General features: G+C 36.4%; 1 pseudogene; it reads right to left on the bottom strand.

Moving 5' to 3' along the window:
* Nucleotides 1-2,724: 2,724 nt before the first annotated feature.
* Nucleotides 2,725-3,500, bottom strand: LOC103265872 (annotated as a pseudogene).
* Between the last annotated feature and the right edge of the window lie 2,360 nt (nucleotides 3,501-5,860).

The raw sequence follows: 5,860 nt of genomic DNA, 5'->3' as shown, positions 1-5,860 counted from the left end.
TCAAGAAATTAGAAAAAGAGGTAATTTCAAGGAAGTAGAAGAAAATACAAAATATAAAATTAATAAAATCAAAAATAAATACATGAGTCTTTCACTTTCAGTAACAGTAGGCTAGTTAATTTAGATCAACACTCTCACTGAGGACAACTAAAAAAGATGGATAAATATCACTCCAAAAAATCTTCTTAAAAGTATCATGGGCCAGGCACAGTGGCTCAAGTCTGTAATGCCAGCACTTTGGAAGGCCTAGGTGAGGGGTTTGCCTGAGCCCACAGGTTTGAGAACAGCTTGGGCAACTTGGCGAGACCTCATCTCTACAATAAATTTTTAAAATTAGCCAAGCGTGGTAGCGGGCACCTGTAGTTCTGGCTACTTAGAAGGCTGGGGTGGAAGGATGGCCTGAGCCCAGCAGGTCAATGCTAGGGTGGCCATGAGCAAGCCACTGCACTCCATCCTGGGCGACAGAGTGAGACTCTGACTCAAAAAAAAAAAAGGAAAAAAAAAGAAAAGAAAAAGAAGTAGCAGTGAACTATCAATTCAGTGAGATGGTACAATAAAGACAATTTCAGACATGAAATTTCTAAAACTGTTTACTGTATTTTCTACACATCCTTTCCCTGAAAGTCATTGGAGAATATGCTCTATTCGTAGCTGTGCTTCATCAAAATTAGGGGGAAAACCAATGTGAAGGACATTTAAACAGGTATAAGTACCCACATAAATATTGAATAGTGATCTAACCAAAATTATACTGGGATGATAGAGGATAGGAATTGTCTTCGTGTGTGTACAAGCATGTACATATAGTGGGAATGAGGTGGTTGTAAAAGAAACTAAACCGTCTTCTTTCATATTCAGATGCCAATGAATATGACCAAAAACTAAAAATTTATAAAGTAGCAACGTTAACATGTTATTTAGTAATATGGACATAAATACCAACAGAATTAACTAAGAGTTAAGTGTTTACTTCTTGAGGGAAAAAACTATTGAGAATAGGAAGAACAAGCTATTTTTCAGAACAATATGTATTTATCCTTTTGACAAAAATAAAAACCAAGTTTTAAATAAATAAGAAGTGAAACAATATTTAAACATTACTCCTTTAAAGTACTTAGCTATGAAGTAAAACAAAGGAATGTTAGTACCTCGAGGACGATATAGGGTCAAGGGTGAGTTTTCTTATGATGGGAGAGAGTAAAGCATGTATGTTGATAGGAATTATCCAAACAAGAGATTCAGAGAGATAGATATTTCAGGAGAAAAGAAGAATTAAAGGAGCAGGAGGTTAAGAAGATGAGGGTAATAGGATGCAGAGTATTAGTGATGGAACCGCTTTTTGATGGGGAGAGGACATTTCATCCATTATAACAGGAAACAAGGAAGAGAAAACAGGAGCAGAGGTTGGCAGATTTGATGGTGGGGCTGGTAGAATTCCTGTATGATGTCTTTTATTTTCTCAATGTGGTTTGAAACAAAGCTATCAGTTGAGAGAGTAAGAGAAAGGGGGACAGGAAAATATATGAAATAATCTCAGAATGAGAAAGCAAGCTTTGTGTTGAAACATAATTATATTTTCCATCTACATTGCTATGGACTGAATGTGTTTCCCCCACCCAACAAATTACATGTTGAAGCCCTAATCCCCAATGTGATAGTATTTGGAAGCGAGGGTCTTGAGGAGGTAATTAAGTCATGAGGGTAGAGCCATCATGATGAGATTAGTGACCTAATAAAAAGACAAGTGAAAGATGTTCTCATTATCATGTTAGGATATAGTAAGAAGTTTGTGGATTGCAAACCAGGAAGAGGGTACTCACCAAACACCAAATCTGCTGGCCTTGATCTTGAACTTCTCAGCTTCCAGAACTGTGAGAAATAAATGTTTGTTGTTTAATCCACCAGGTTATGGTATTTTGCTATAATAGCCAGAGCTAAGACAAACATTAAGAACAAAGTCGAGTTTTGTGTTCAGTAATAGAAAATGGAATCAGTCCACCAAGTGTGTGATTAAACTCATCACAGTTTGGCTATACAGAAGAAGCTACAGGTGTTTTTTACACACATATCTTTTGACATTGATTTTGTCATCTGCTAATTTTAATGCTCGTGTATCAACTGCCAGTGCAAAGCAGTGACGAGCTCTAATTCTCTTACATCGTATCTGAGTGGCCTCCATTCTTCCCTTTTAAACAGATAGTATTTTGAGTTCGCGAATAGTACAAGTGAATCTAAATTATGCCAAGTTCTAAATAATAGCAGTGTCACTTTAAGTATACTCTCTCTCTCTCTCTCTGTTTCCTCATCATTTTATAAGGAAATGTTTTCTCTTAATCAGTGTTTTTGGAGCTGCTGATTAAGACCCATTAGTGAATTGTAAAATTGATTTAGCATGTCAAAAGGAAATAAATGAAAATAGAAAAATTTTAAAATATTGTAATGCAAATGAGTAAGAATTATTTCCTGAAGCTTGTTTCCATATAAACAGCTATTTATATATGTAATATGTATATTTGTTTCCATATATACTATGTCTATACACACATATATGAGCATACATGTTTAAGTATACTGAGTTATAATGTAAAATTCATTTCTTACTGTGGGTTGTGGTCAAAAAGTTAAAAACCACAAGTATAAACAATATCAAGTTCCTTATAGTTTTTTTTCAAACTGTGATGAGTTTGTACAAAGATCTTTCTAGCATGTCACCTAGAAACCATTTCATCCCCTGCTCTGTTTGGCTGCCAGTCTTTTATCTCTGTCTTCAGCAGTGGTGAGGCAGATACCTTTTCCTCTAGGAAGAGAAATCCATGATCTGTTGCCTTTGCCAACAAAAAAAAAATGTGTTGGAGAGTGACAAAGTTGTTGCTGTTGGCATGTTTTACATAAACCATATCAAAAGATCCGGGGTTCTTTCTCTGTTGGTGGTCATACCGATTCTTCCCAGGTTAGCACCTCCAGTCACCATACACAGATTATCAGTGTCGAACTTGATGAAATCGGTAATCTTGACAGTCTCTGAATGGTGTCATTCACCTTGATGAGGGAATCAGGGTAGTGGATGGTGCAAGCATCATGAGTCACCAGATGAGGGATTCCTTTTGTGTCCACAAAGATTTTTCTCATATTGAACAACTTGTACTTAGCCTTTTCAGGTGTCATATGATGAACAGCAACGTGATCCTTGGTTTTATAGATCAGGCAGAAATTCTCTCCAGTCTTGTCAATGTTGATGACACCGTAAAACCAGTAGGATAGGTTATATCAGTTTGGATTTTCCCATGGATCTTAATGAATCACTATATGCAGATCTTTACTTCATCTACAGTCAGAGCATGCTTAAGTCGGTTTCTTAGGAAAATGATGAAAGTGAGATACTCTCTCAGTTTGTGGGGACCAGTAGATGAACAAAGATCAAACACACTGGTCAATTTATCCAGCATCCGATGTTTTGGAGCTGCTACCCATTTCGAATGCTTCTTGAGAAAATGAGCCATGGTTTGCCTGGCACAGAAAGAGGTTCCTTACAGTTTTGAATTCACATTGCAAAATGTGTAAATAAGAGTACTACTTCCTATCCTAGAATACCACAAAGCCCATCTTCACACTTTGAGAAGGCAAGTGAAATTAGTCAGCTTTGCTGCAAAAAAAAAAAAGCTCAGTGAATTATAACGTTTATTTCGTGTTAATATCATGTGTTGGCACCTGCAGGTCTGTTGTTGCAATTCCATGTGTTTTAATTCTGAGATTCTGATTGAGGAAGAAGTCTCTATTTGGAACATGCCATTTTCATGGCAGATAGGAAAAGCAAGAGTGATAGTGGAAGGCTGTGATGCTCAGGGGTGGCATACATAACATCCACTCACATTCCATTGGCTAAATTGTATTACACATCAATCCCAGAGTCAATCTAGTATTTGCTATGCCTTCAAAGAGGCATAGCAACTCACGTGGCAACAGGCAAGGATGTATAAACATCTCGTCAGGAAAGAAGCTAATATTTGAGAACAAGAATACAATCAATCAGAACAATGCACTTCCTTCCCTTTCTAATCTCCATGTTTGACAAAGAAAAAGAGAATATGTCTTGTTGCCCAGACAAGAAAGAGGCCACGTTTGTAGCTTATATAAGTTGCAGCCTGGTTAACTTCCTTTGGGTTCTGGTCAAAGACTTTCCACTTAGCTTATGCCATTATCTTGTAAATTGACTGAGGTCTTTAAAGCTTAACTAGAACAGAGCAAAATTTTCCATGTACTGAAAAAATTACCTAGAACATATGAAGAAGACAATAATAGTCACCAAGAAATCAAGTAAAGTACACAAAATAAAAATAGTTATCCAAAAAGGGGTTAGCATAGGTCTTCTTCCTAAGGGCATCAATGAATTTTTATAAACCAAGTACAGATAGCATTAATAAAACTTAAAGAGAAAGTGGATTTTTAAGGTATATGTTGAAAGTACTCATTATCTGTTTTGTTCTCCCATAGAAGTTTACTTAAGTAAATGTTATTATCACTTCCTCAAGATCAAATTATTGGAGATTATGCATTCCAGTGTTTCTACCTTAATCAAAAATAGTTCAGAAACCAAGACATGAAGATAAGAAGCAGCTAATAATAAATCCCATGAATGCCTATGATTCCCTGGGAACACTTAAAAAATGACAAATTAGGTATTCATAAGTGAATATTATTAAAAATTTTTCAGCTAGTATGAATCATTCCAAACCAAATTATAGTAGAAATGTCCTACCCATATTAAATACTAAAATATGCACTTAAATGGCTAACTAATAATTTATTCTTTGAGAGAACATGAATAAGACTCTAATCAATTTTCATGAGACAGGCCAAGCAAATATAAAACTGCTGCCAAGTCCCAAGTGTTCCACCTAGCAATCCTACAAAAAAATTATTGAATGGAAAACTACACAGTTTTTTTATAACTTAGCTATAAATAAAATGAAAAGTGTGTGTGATCTCATCAAAAAATGCATGAATGTACTTGGGAAAGGGAGTTCCAACAAACCAGGGTCACCACTAGGTCACATGGTAAGTCCTCTTGCTCTGAACACCTTTGTGCAGTGTGTAAGCACACATCCCTATGTGATGGACCTGCACAAAAACTATTCTTATCATCTTGGGTGAGCTCTGTCTTATTCATCAAAGAAAAACACAGTGATTCAATACTTCATTCCCAAATGGACTCTTACTATAATGGTCACAACCTGAGTGGAAAGTTTGAGAAGGGCCAAAGTGGCACTTGACCTTGCTGTGGCCCAAGGATGACTTCTGTTGATTATTATGACATGCTGCTGTCATTTAACTGAGATAACAGGAAGATAGAAGTGTGAAGGAAATCCCTCAAACATCCTGAGGAAGGCCACACCACATGTCACCTAAGCATTGGATAGAACACAAAACATAGAGTTGCTGTTCTCATCTCATATAAGGTAACTGAACTGGCTCTTGATAGTGACCCCTGGAGCAAAAGTGTTGCTTAAAGAAGACCCCAATTACTTTGCTCATGAGGAACGGAGAAAAGAGGCTTCCCAAAGAACAGTTGAGGTTTGGAATGTTAACATAAAGGAACAGTAAGAGATATTCAACCAGACCCTTTCATTTGACATTAATGAAAGAGAGTCAAAGCATTTTGATGACTCTCCCAAAGTCACCTAGCTAATTTTTATGAAAATCGGATTTGAACCCATGTCTCAGTATTCATAGTTCATTGTACTTTCTGCTACAACTCTAAAACCTCAGTTTCAGCACTGAATTCTTAGCAGGAAGAATGCCAGTCTATTCATGAATAATACTCCATGATGGGGAGTGATAGAGATATTCTATAACTGGTTTA

The sequence above is a fragment of the Carlito syrichta genome, unplaced genomic scaffold, assembly GCF_000164805.1.
Source record: "Carlito syrichta isolate Samal-C Ts95f unplaced genomic scaffold, Tarsius_syrichta-2.0.1 Scaffold306894, whole genome shotgun sequence".
Taxonomy (NCBI): Eukaryota; Metazoa; Chordata; class Mammalia; order Primates; family Tarsiidae; genus Carlito; species Carlito syrichta.
This window is presented reverse-complemented; position numbering and strand designations above follow the sequence as displayed.